Source organism: Sceloporus occidentalis, unplaced genomic scaffold (assembly GCF_023333645.1).
Source record: "Sceloporus occidentalis isolate IW3139 unplaced genomic scaffold, rSceOcc1.0.p SCAF_2, whole genome shotgun sequence".
Lineage (NCBI taxonomy): Eukaryota > Metazoa > Chordata > Lepidosauria > Squamata > Phrynosomatidae > Sceloporus > Sceloporus occidentalis.
In genome coordinates, this window is record NW_028316982.1 from 246780104 (window position 1) to 246793519 (window position 13416).

At 40.0% G+C, this 13416-nt stretch overlaps 1 protein-coding gene across 1 annotated transcript in view; it reads left to right on the top strand.

Annotated features, from left to right (window-relative positions):
• Positions 1–207: 207 nt before the first annotated feature.
• Positions 208–13416, top strand: part of LOC149319933 (sacsin-like) — a 64349-nt gene continuing 51140 nt past the window's right edge. The window contains exon 1 of the mRNA XM_089512616.1: positions 208–379. The gene's annotated coding sequence lies outside the window, so the exon portion shown is untranslated. The remainder of the gene's footprint in view (positions 380–13416) is intronic.

Here is a 13416-nt window from a genome sequence, read left to right on the forward strand (position 1 = left end):
TTCTCCATTTGGAGAACCTTGCCCTTGCAACCTTAAAGTAACAGATGTTCCAGTTTGCCAGTAATATAGGTAATACTTAGTGGTACCATAGCCCTTTAAAATAAAGGAGGAGGGAAAAAAAGAGAAAGAAAGGGGGAGCCAGAGCATTTGCTGCATTGAACTACCTTAGGTCAGCTGCAGCAGTGCTCACCCGTGGGTCTTCCAAAACAGCTGATTTTACAGAAGGCACACACGCCCCTCAAGTTGCAGATGCAATCAAATCCGAACAACCAAGGGAAGAAATGATATAATACTCTGGCCAGTGCGCAGATGCTGTTTATAGAGAAACAGTCTGATACAGTGGCTGGCCTGTGTTGGTGCAGATTGCTCACCTGCTGATGTAAGTACTGGCTCAAGACAGAACTGCTCAGTCACCACAGTTGCATGGATGAGATTTTTTGCTTTCTTTGTCCTTAATTCATTGCAAATTGTTGATTAATTTCAGCAAGCACTTTCATCTGTCGATCTAGGGTTTTTTTCCCATCCTTAAAAAGAGCGGTTCATTTGCAGATAGATCAAAAAGTAGGGATTTGTTCCTTCTGTTTTTGTTGCGCTCTGAAGGTACTGTGGATGTATGAACAAGCTTTTCTTTGGGTGGGTGCCTTAACTTATTGGTGCAGTGATCCTATGTAACCTCATTATTGGTACAACCAGAGTCTCTAGCAGATATTACCCTTGAGCATTGATTTCATGGTGCAGCCTTTGTTTGAAACAACAAAACTGACATCATCAGCAACTAAACATATTCATTACACGGCTGGTTGTAACAAAGGGCTCTCCTGTTTATAGTAAAAAGTAATTTTTTAATGCAATGACATTAGGAATGGTTTATCCTCATCCTTGCAGATTTTCCAACGACCTCACAAAGCAGATGTCACGTATGACTGATAGAGCAAGTAATCCAAAGGTTTTGAGGCTTCATAAAACAATGATTTCAAAATCTATTTTAGGACTTTCCTTGTACCATATATTTTGGCAGCTGCTTTTCAGTTAATCTGTTCCCTCTGTCTGGAGATAGGCTTGAAATGTTGTATTCTTATAACAGGTGAAGAAAAGATAGTTTTTCAACTCATACAGAGACAATTGTTCAGTACAGAATGTTTTAATTGCAGCTGACCTCTTTGGTCTCATCCCATACTATGTCAAATTGATTGCTTTTGGTTCATCTGGATTCGGTAACAAAATCATTGGGTAAGTGATGAATCAAAGGGCTGCCATCTCTCATTTCTCTGTAAGACTTTCTTTTAAAAATAATCTCATTTAATCCTAGGGCCCCACTGAAAATGACTATTTATGCAAGATAAGGTTACTCCAGTATTGCCTTGTTTGACATTTATGCTGAATTTTGTCTGAATTTTTCTGGAAAAAATAGACCTTCGGAGGGGCTGGTGTCACTCTAGATATAGGTGCTGATCCCATTTAAATGCATGTGATACAACAGCCAGAATAAATTTACTTTAATTTCTGCATCGCCAAAGAGCACTGCTGAACATCAGACTCTTGTTTGTTATTTATTGTTTTGTGATATAAGCTTCTTTAAGGACATTGAGGCAATGTGCATCCACATTGCAGAAATAATTCATTTTGACACCACTTTAACTGCCATGGTTCAATGCTATGGAATTTTGGGATTTGTAGTTTTGTGAGACATTTAGCCTTCTCTGTCAGAGATCTGGAGCCACAGCAAGCTACAAATCCCAAAATTCCATAGCAGTGAGCCATGGCAGTTAAAGTTGTTTCAAACTGGATTATTTCTGCAATGTGGATGCAGCCAGCATGAACAACAAGAAGATTTGATTCTAGGGAAACATGATTGGCTTCAGGTTAAGCATGTATAAAGATTTTTTTCTCCTTGTGTGTGAATATTTCCAGTGCTCACTCTAGTCCAGCATATGGAAAAGTTACTTTTTCTTTTTGACTTTTGACTCCCAGAATCCCATAGCCAGGATGGCCACTGGTCTTAGACTTGTGGAGTTGGAAGAAACTACAAATGCCATTCAGTCCAACCCACTGCCCTACAGGAATACATAATCAAAGTACTGGCTGTTTGGTCACTGCTTCCTTTTCGCCTGATCACCCTGGGAACAGCAACTGAGCAACTGGCTGACCAGGAACCGAGAAGACTACCAAGTTTCATGCAATCCTCATCCCCACCATGGTCCTAAAGACTACTGGTTCCCCTTTTCTTTCTTGTACACCAATACTTTGACTGAAAGCCCCCTTGTCACCCCTTTCCCCCCACACACACACACTAAAGCAAAATCTTTTTATTCATATACTATGTCGAGGGGGGGACACATCCACAAGGGACGTAATAGGGGTCCCAAGACTGAATTTTTTTAATACCATTGCACTATACCAAGCATTATCATTTCCAATGAGCCAGACCATCTCATGATGTGTCCAAAGTACAATAGCCTCTGTTTGATCATCTTTGGTTCAAGTGAGTTCAGACCTGATTTGCTGTAGCATCAATTCATTTCTTTTTAACAGCCCGTGGTATCTATACACACTTCTTCAGCACCACATTTCAGATTAATTGGTTTTCTTCATTTCAGCTTTTTTTACTTTTCAGCTTTCACGACCATACATAGGAGATTATCGCACATGCTTTATCCTGTTGTTTTCCTGACAGGATAAATGCACATTGAAGTTCAAAGACTGGTCATATTGCATTCTCTCGTTGGCAGCCCATCTGATTTTCCCATCCTTGAAAAGTCCCGGGATAAGCCTGGGTTGCAGATGGGCTGCTGATGGGAGAATGCAGTAAACCCTGTCTTTGAACTTAAATGCACGTTTATCCTGTTGGGAAAACGACAAGATAAAGCATATGTGATAATCCCCATAGAAATCAGAAATACTATGGCATGAATGATTCTGACTTTGGTATTTAACATCTTTCCACTTGAATATTGCGGCCTCCACAAATTATCTGCCATGCCTTGCTTTATAAATTCATTCTCTGTATCCTACATTAATGGAAACAATCCATTTCTGATGATGGACAGAAGGGCCAGGTAATGACCAGTTAAGGGTAAATAAATAGGTAACATGGCACTATTCCTATAAACTGGTCAAGAAGATTCCCATCTTGACCATGAAAGCCACTGGGTGACCTTGGAGAAGTCACATGCTCTCAGCCTCAGGGGAAGGCAATGGCAAACCTCCTCTAAACAAATCTTGCCAAGAAAACCCCATGATAGGGTCGCCTTAAGGTCACCATAAGTCAGAAATGCCTAGAAGGCAAACAACAAATTATTATTATTATTATTATTATTATTATTATTATTATCCTTTATTTATAAAGCGCTGTAAATTTACACAGCGCTGTACATACAATCTTTTAGTCAGACGGTTCCCTGCCCTCAGGTTTACAATCTAAAAAGACACGACACAAAAGGAGAAGGGATGTCTTATTTTTAAACTGCAGCTATGTTTATTATTATTATTATTATTATTATTATTATTATTATTTTGTAAGCCACCTTTAGGCAGGGTGTAAATAAGATGATTGGCTGATTTTTCATCTGGTTTTTGATATTCTTTGGGACAGGCATCTGAATGACTATATCTCCCTACTACAAGAACCGACCTGGGTTCTGTAATCTTAAAAGGAAGGCTTTCTTTTGCACCTGTATAGCCTCTTAATTGCACTTCAAATACTTTCCCTAGTGATCTATTCTGTCAGTTTCTGATTTTTCAGGTAGTGGTGAAATGTTGTCCTCTAATCATGTGCTAATATCCTTTCACATGACATAGTTATAGCACTCCACTTTAACTGCAATGACAATATTCCATGGAATTCTTGCAGTTTAAGGAGTGGTATTTAGAACCACCAGCCAGAGAATTCTAGTCCTTCACCAAACTACAAACTCCAGAATTCCATAGGAAGGACCTGTTGCAGAAGACTTTGATCTTCCTGGCCATTCCATCTCTGACCTTAGAACTGTGGTCCTTGAAGGAAAAACTATAAAGGAAGATTGGAAATTGCTGAATTGGAATATATCCACAAACTCCAATCCATCAAGTGGGTTGAAGAGATTCAATGGCTTCCTGACAAATAGTTTTTTGTGGGTTTTTCGGGCTATGTGGCCATGTTCTAGACACACTTTATATATTGTGACACTGGTTAACAACCACACCGCATGAGGATGCTCTTAGCCAGTTTATCACACCTCATTTCTAGTTCCCAGCCTGTATGCACCACATTTCAAAGCTCCTTCCACCACTGATATGGTCATCCAGCCACCCTGGCCTTAGGCATCATCTTTCCTCCTGCCTTTGTCACTAAATATCCATAGTAAAAACTGAACTTGTCACCTCATTACCATATGTATAAGTTTTGAATTTCTACACCTATTCATATAGGAGATTATAAAGATCCTTCCTGGGCACCAGTTTACTCCATGCATCTGAGGAAGTAGACCCGAGACTACCAAAACTTGTGCTACAAATTCTTTTGCTCAGTTAGTCTCAGAGGTGCTGCAAGAAACCTTTGGATACTGATATAGTAATCATAATATTAGTACAATGCTTCCTTCTCAAGCACATCTCAGTTTATGGGAGTGTTATTATTGACTAATTTAATTTGTTTCCCATTCTGTTTTGTTATCAAAGTCTATAACGGATGAGTCCATCATTGGATCTGTATTATGTCCCATTTGAAATTGTTAACAAATTGGTTGTCCTGGATGTTTTATATTATTATTATTATTTTAAAAAAATGCAAGGACAGTATTAATTAAATCATCAGCTCCCAACCAGCAAAAACCAAGATATGATATTAGGGAAAATTAGAAAGACCGTTTAAGGAGAAATTAAGAGATTATTCATCTCAACCCCCCTACTTCTGATCAATAAGAAGTACACTGGACCCTCCACATTCACTGGGGTTAGGGATATGGGACCCCCATGAAAGTGGAAACATGCAAATAAAAAACACACTATTTTGTAACCTGAGAGAACACCTCTCTAGGAATCTCTAGGTCCTCCAGGACAACTCTATGGTCAACATCTGCCAGAAGTTGACCACAGAATTGTGCTGGAGGATCTGCAAATGCCTAGGGAAGTGTTCTCTCCAAGAATGTCTAGTTCTTCCAGTGTGACTTTTGGCAGAAGTGGACAATAGGGCCCAAACAGACAGGCCAAAATAAAGCTGCTTTGAGTCACTTTGGAAGTATGCTGTTCAAATGATGCATGCGTTCTAAGAGGCCAAAAGCTGCGCCAAAGCCTGCTCCAGCCCAATAGAGTCACACTGGAAGACCTAGAGATTCCCAAAGAGAACATATTAATCAAATCAGTGAATAAACAAAGCTGCAAAAGTCAAAGCCGCAAATGGGGATGCTCCACTGTGAAACCTTTCAGGACAGAATCAGGAAACAAGAACCATTTTCTTAACTTTGGAAGCATCCTTTGCTCAGTGGAATGTTCTTTGTGAGTAAGCATTATGAGTAAGCATTATAAAAATTAGATGCCACAAGGAAGGGCATTACAAGTCAGGGTAACATACAGTTCTATGGGAGATATTTTGCTATGTTTTAATTTCTTTTTTAGTTTTTGCCCTTGAAAAAACAATACTCCATCAGAGTTTAAAGACTACTGTGTAAGCAGCTCCATAAGATGCTTTTTCCTCTTTATTGCCATAACATACACATCATTTCAGCTGCTGCCAGGAAATTCAGTTTCTGCTGCATTAACTCTCCATGAAAAATTAATGCTGTTTACTGCTTTGAACTTCATGAAGCATTTTTGTTCATCTGGCTACACAGAGCAGGTCAGAACAAAATGTGTATATGCTTACACAGAAGACAGCCTTTAATTGTGAATGCTACTGAGTGTCTATAACTTGCCTAGTTAATAATGTCTAATTTTGAGGTCACTTTAGTTTGGACACCTAGGGCCTTTTCACACCAGCCCATGTTCCATGTTTGATACTGTGATTGTAGCTATCATTGCGCTGTAACTTTGTCACGTGGGGCAGTTTTGGATGGCCTCCCAGTACCTTCTGACACTTTTCTCTGCCCTTATCTTTTGGGGGATGCCCTTCATCCTTTGGAGGGAGCAACTTGGATGTGTGTCACTAAGAGCAAGGAATCTGTGGAAACTCCAGTGAGAAATCAGAGACATTGGCTTAAATCCAAAGTTGTGCTAGCAGCCACCTAATGCCCTAAATTTTCACCCAAAAATTGGCCTGGAGGGATTTCCAGCCTACTGGAGCAGATTTTAAGGGTGCAAGCAAGAGCCTTTTGGAGGAAGGATAATCTGTAACTCTGTAAGCAGAAAAAACTCACTGGAGCATGGCTTTTCTATGTCTAGCCTGGCAGCTGCATGATCTACAGCTACTGCAGAATCCAGGGCCAGATTTTTATCTAAACTACTTTGATAGCTTTGCTTTTCCTAGATTTCTTTACTCCAAATGTCTTGAACCACAACTCTCATCATCCCCAAGGCCAGGATTGGGATGGTATTCACTGCATAGCACTATAGTTATGGTGCTTACATATTTGTAACTACCCAACAGCATTCTGGCGAAGGTCCCCTTCCAAAAAAAACTACAAGTGGATTTTCAGCCATGTGTACATGTGTGTGTGTGTGTTTGTTTGAGGATTCCAGCATAGCAAATTGGCTTTCTGAATCTTCACAGTTGACTACTCCTGGACTAAAATGTAAGTCTGAACATGGGCTCATTACATTCTTAGGACGATATCAGAAACGCCAGAAAGCTATACATCTCTGTTTATGATTTACTGCCTATTTTGCTGGCATCTGTATATACTCTGATGCTGATGGCAATGAAGATGTTGTTGTTTTTATGTACCTTCACTTACGACCCTGCCATAGGTTTTTTTGTTTTGTTTTGTTTTTTGGAGGAGGTTTGCCATTGCCTTCCCCCTTAGGCTGAGAAAGTGTAACTTGCCCAGGGCTTCAAGAGATGTTCTAGCCCAACTACTCCATACTGACTCTTGAAGAACTGGTACCACCTTGAATACACAAAATCTAGTCTGATTTTGAAGATTGAAAAGATTGGGCCTGGCTGGTATTTGGAGGGGGACCATGAGAGAAGAGAAGAGAGGAACCAAATATCTCCAACTAGGCTGAAAATAATCCTATGTGAAGTCTCGAAGTCCCTCTGAAGTCAGAGTTGACAATAATAGGCTAGTTGAACCAATACCTGAATCAGTACAGTATAAAACAGCCTCCTAAGTAATTGTAAGCCATCCTTAGTGCTAGAATATAATCTCATGAAATCATGCCTTCCTGTCCTGTTGAAACCACAAAATACATGTTTTCTGGTGGTGGTGGTGGCTGTTTAGATCTAAAATGCTACAGTATATTGTGTTGTTTTTCTTTATTGCTAACCCATGAAATATATATAAGTGTGCAGAAGTTTGCTCTCTAGCACAAAACTACAGCTTCTAATGAAATCATTGTCTAGACTTTTCCAGCACTGTGCTTGTTTAGTTCACTGCATGAACAGTCAGTAAAGTTTTATGTCTTCCCAGGAGTGATACATATTTCATTTTTTTTTAAAAAATCTACCAATAAAATTCTAATTAAAATTTATCTGATCCTATCCAAGGAGCTGCTCACTTATAGTCCCTAGTTGTAAACTGATGTACGTTGTTTGTACAGAGTTTTTCTAGATGGAGTGGGTAGCTTCAGCCAAAAAGAAATGTTTTTTGCTTTGAACTACATGTTTTAAGTGTCTTAGGTCCCATACAGACAGGCCAAAATAAAGCTGCTTTGGGTCACTTTGGAGGTATGCTGTTTAAATGATGCATGCGTACTAAGAGTCTGGAAGCCACACCAAAGCCACAATCCAGTCCTAAGGACTGGAGCACAGCTTTGGCGCAACTTCCGGACTCTTAGGCGCTGTACAGACCGGCGCTTTGCACTGGCCTGCACACATACTATGGTTGCCTCGGGGTGTCCTTTCCAGACGCCCCGCAACCCTAGTACATCGTAATGGTGGCGCCCTTTCTACATGGGTGCCGCCATTATGATGTCACAGCCGCGCCGCCTCCAAACGGGGCGGCATGGACGTGATGTCTTGGCGCTGCTGAAGGGTACCTGTGGAGCCCTTTCAGTGGCGCCAAAAGGAGCTCCGAAATGGAGCTCCTCCCTTTGTTTGTGTAGCTGGCGCAGCCTTTACGAGGCTGCGCCAGCAACACAAAAGAGAAAGGGGCCGAGTGGCCCCTTTCTCCCTTTCCCCGCCACTGTCAGGGTGTCCTTGGGGCATGAAGCCCCAAGGACACACCTTTCCAGGCCGCAGGGAAGCAGCATTTTGCCGCTTCACCGCGGCCTGGAAAAGCAGCGGATCGGAGCCTCAGGGCTGCCGCTGTGGCAGCTGAGACCCCGATCCGTCGGGGAAAGGGGCGGGTGCAGGCCACCCCAAAGGGGCAGTCTGTACACCACCTTAGTATGCATGCATCATTTAAACAGCATACCTCCAAAGTGACTCAAAGCAGCTTTATTTTGGCCTGTCTGTATGGGGCCTTAGTCTCTGAATTTGAGCTCCATTTTCAATCTCACACTTAGCAAGCAGTACAACACAAGCAGCAACTAAATTATATATCCCATTGTATGCTATAAAATAAGTTTTTGTTAAATGAAAAGAAACTATTGGGGAATCTCTAGGTGAAAACCTACTATACACCCAAAGACTTTAAAATTACCAACCAGATTCAGTTGCTCTTATACATGCAGCCTAGCATTCTTGAGATAGTGCTTAAGAACACAAAGACACAAATGGAACAATCTCATGGTTTGGGTGATGGTTTTCCCTTATGAAATATACTTCTCAAGTGTGCAGCAATGTCACAATCACCATTTTCATTCTTATGTAATATCCTAGAGATACATTTTCAGCATGGTTGAAGTTTCAGATGACCTATGGAATTCTAACATCAAAAGGAGAAAGCCACTCAGCTAAATTTCATGGCTAAATATGAACACTCTGTCATCACATGTTTCTTGCATGCCATACCTCTTCTGTCGGCAAATGGTACACAGCTGAGAATCTCCTGGGCCCCATGTGGCTGAAGATTATATGAGGCTTATTAACAATAAATATTTGAGCAGGTTTAGTTTATATTGTTGTTTCTTGAATCTTGAGATACTTTCTTGACTTGAAAATATGTTATCTCTGATTTGCAGTCAAACAGAACCCAAAGCACTCTGATTTTGTTTCTTCTCAGCAGTTTGAACAGAGCTTGGAAAAGTTTTTTTGTTTTTGTTACAGCTCTAAGAATCTGCAGCTGGCTGGGGGATTCTGGCGGCTGTAACCTAACCAAGAACTTTTCTAATGTCTCACCTTGAAAATGTTTAGAATTTTACAGATTTATATTGTAAAATCTTTTAGCAGGCAATTAAAAAGCCCTCAGAGTTGGGCCAACTATGAATCAACGGTTAAATCAAAATATAGGTAAATCCAGTGTTTCAAAGGCTGTGCTCTAGGAATACATCCATTGCACAATGGCCAAAAAAGTACAACTGCATGTGTAAGGCAACTTGGAAATACAGTACAGTGGTACCTCGGGATACGAAATACCCAGGTTACGAAATTTTCGGGATACGAAAAAATCCCATAGGGAATTATTGTTCCGGGTTACGAATGTTTTTTCGGGTTACGAAAAAACTTTTGGTGCTTTTTTCGGCTTTTTCGCACCAAATCGCGGCTTTTCCCCATTAGCGCCTATGGGTTTTTCGGCTTACGAAGCCTTTCGGGTTACGAAAGCGGCCGCGGAACGAATTACTTTCGTAACCCGAGGCACCACTGTATATGACATCCACCATTTTCTGACCTAACAGTTTACACCAATGTGAACAGAACAGAGAAAACAGAGAGCAAAAACCCAGGCAGTCTTAGGACCAAAACACACTGCAGAAATAATCCAGTTTGAGACTACTTTAACTGCCCTGGCTCAATGCTATGGAATCCTGGAAACTGTAGTTTTTGTGAGACATTTAGCCTTCTGTCAGAGAGCTCTGGTGCCACAATAAATTAAAATTCTCAGGATTACCTAGCACTGAGCAAAGGCAGTTAAAGCGGTCTCAAACTGGATGATTTCTGCACTGTATTTTGGATCTTACACCACTGACCCCTGTGGGCATTTCTTATGCTCTGTGTCACTGCACACTTATTACATTCAATTAAAATATTTCACTTTCAACAGTAAATCCAACATAACCTGGCTCAGCAGAATCAGTATAATAGTTTGATTACAAGAACAAATGTGCGGAATAAGATACATAAGGTGCCATGAAACTCTTTGTTGTTTTGCTTTGACAGACTGACATGCCTGCTCCTTTGAAGTTTGTTACACAGCATTTCCCCCTCTTTTACTATGAATGAAAGCTTTCTTGGGAATCAGTTGCTGGAAACCATCCCACTTTGGAATCTACTGTATTACATTTTTTATATCAAACCAAAGCCTAGAGAACAGATGACATGCTCCTCTTTCTGTGGAAGGAAAGTTTCACTCCCATGGCTAAACTTCTCTAGCCTATGTATGCCTCTTGTTTTTAACCACAAATCTTTCTTGATTACTTAATGTTTGTTTCAATGGATTCCTCTGAAATTTACGCCAAACAAGTATATTTCCCATTTTTAGTCAACACTAATTTTTATCTTCTCATTATTGGGTCATCTCCCTTTGATGCATGCAGTAACAAGGGATGACATTAAAACTTGCTAAAGGCTGGTTGGTTGGGGGCCAGATTATTATGACAGAGACACATTCACCAACTCATGAATGAATAGTATACTCATTACTGCTGGCAATGCTGTCAGTTTAATGTTACTTTGCTCTGATCCAAGGGTTCTGGCAATAGTTTTAATGAGCAGTGTAGTTTCATCCAAAGTTCACAAATATCAACAGATTATTTGAATATTAATACCCATGCCAACTATTTTAAACTACTTTTTTAAATAAATAAATCTAATGTTAGTCCCAGATGAAGTAGACTAATTGAAATCAGTGGGACTTCTAAAAGTGGTGACTAACAAGTCCCATTCAACATTTGTCCTGTAGTTGGGACTAATCTTTCAGACTAATCCAGTCTTCCCAAAAGTCCTTTGAGAGTAGCATGTTGCTTATCAACTCTTTGAATACAACTTTCTCCAGGCAACAGTTCTCTCAAATAGTTCAATTATTTCTTGGTCCTCCTGGGTAGGAGGGAGTACATGTTAAAATGTTGTCAACCAAATTATTTCCCCATATTTTTCTCTAACTTACATGTTTATCCTACCTTACCTTCAAGGAGCTTGGTCTGGCCTGATATACCTGCTCTCTTCCCTCTCCTTAACTCTTTTGGTAGAATTCAAAGATATAGCTGTGTTAGTCTGTAGAATCAGTATGTAGAGAGATCTTGTAGCACTCTCAGAGAGAGAGAGAGAGAGAGAGAGAGAGAGAGAACTTCTCAATGGAAATTTTAAAAACATTTCCAAAGCAAGGCACATAGGGATGACTTGAAGTCCATTTAGTGCCTTCCACAGAATTAACTAGTCCCCCCACCCAGACATCAACAAAACTATGACCAGTAAATGAACATTAACATTTAATGAGCTAAAGTAAGTCCAGCCATTGACATGAATGCTGGCTTCTATCATACAGGTGGAGGAAAACAATTTAATATGGAGCACACTCTTTTTGAACGCCATTAAAATAAAGTCCATTAATAAACAGCATTGTTTGTTTTAACTCTTCCTCAACATTAATATCAAGTTTCAGCTGTTTAATCTATATTTCATTTTTTTAATCTTCCTCTTGTGACTATTTGGGTAAATTGCCTGAACACTTAATTTTATTGAAGCTGTTTTCCCAGCATACTTATTTCTTATAGGCAACAAGCAGGGACTTCACTGTGTTTTATTATGCTTACGTTCCTTAAAAATCCAATTTTAAAAGCCAACATTTTTCAAAAATGGATTTAAAATGCTAATAGAAATGGTTTTAAGGATCAAGAAATAGCAAATAAATATGAGAGGATTCTCTTCTACATGATAATAGCGGCAAGGACAGTATATGCCAGAAGATGAAAAGAAGAACAAAGTCAAATATAGCAGAATAGATATAATAATAATAATAATAATAATAATAATAATTTGTTTTATTTATATACTGCTATTCCAAAGATGTTTGGAAGATGTTTGATTATATAGAAATTGATAAACTAACTAGCCTGATCAGAAATAAGTCAAAAAAGAGCGGTCAGAAATTGTAGAGTTTCTGAAGGTAAGCTGGGGGGGGGGGGGGAGATAAGAAGGCCATTTTTGGCTCTTTTTCTTGCTGCTGAATTTAAAGACAGCCATGGGTTCATCTTGCACAGGGTTATCACATCTCAAAAAGTCATTCTGCAAGGTGTGCATATGCATGTATGCATATGCAGTATGAATGTCTGAAATTAATGTTGGTGCTTATAATTCACACACATTTTAATACAAAGAGGTTAAACAGACTGCATTTTCCATCTTTTACTCTAAAGTCTTAGGCATGTTTACTTAAACCTGTGGGATTTACTAAACAGAGGCCCCATTCCCACTGGCCCAGTTAACGTGGGTGGAACTGGGTAGATCCGGATGCCCCTCCCTGAATCTCTCCATGAGCAAGTGCCCACTACGATTGAGGGGCATTTTAACCCGAATGCCTTATCGGGTTTAACTTGAGGGCGCCTGCTGTCAATCAAGCAATCGTCATAGGTGACGTTTGCAGGGTCATTGGAAGTGTCCTCCCCCTCCTTTTTTTAAAGAGCCATGCACAATGCTCCAAAGTGCGCACCTTTTGTCAATTTAAAATGTCTTTTGTGTGGGGGGGGACATTTGGGTGAATGCAGGGTATGATCTGCCCTTGGCCCCATTTTCAACCCCAAAATGCAAGTTAATGCATCCTGTATCCCCCACTCCTTGCCACCCAGATTGCCTCTTACACATGTAGTATTGGTAATAATAATAATAATAATAATAATAATAATAATAAATTCCTCACCTCGGAAATGCCAGAAAAGGATGCAATTGCCTTGCATTGTTTTTTGCTTTTAAAAGCAGTTCAGGGCTGCCCCTGAATTCCTTGCAAAAGCATGTATCGTTTTGCCAGTTGCCTAATTGACAAGAGCAACAAATGTAACATTCGCATTTTTGGATTGGTTCGCAAAGGAAAAAAAGGCTAGCCCATTTGCAACATTTCCCCTTTGTTGGAAGCCAGCAAATGAAAGGGAAATGGAACAAGCTGCCAGCCACATTCTATCTATCTATCTATATATCTGCCAAATAAAACAAAACATGCACATATTTTGTCAAAATTAATTTTAAAAAAATAAAAAAGGGAGGAAAGTGCCTGCCCTGCCTTTGACCTGACCTGAACTGACCCCTTTCCTCCT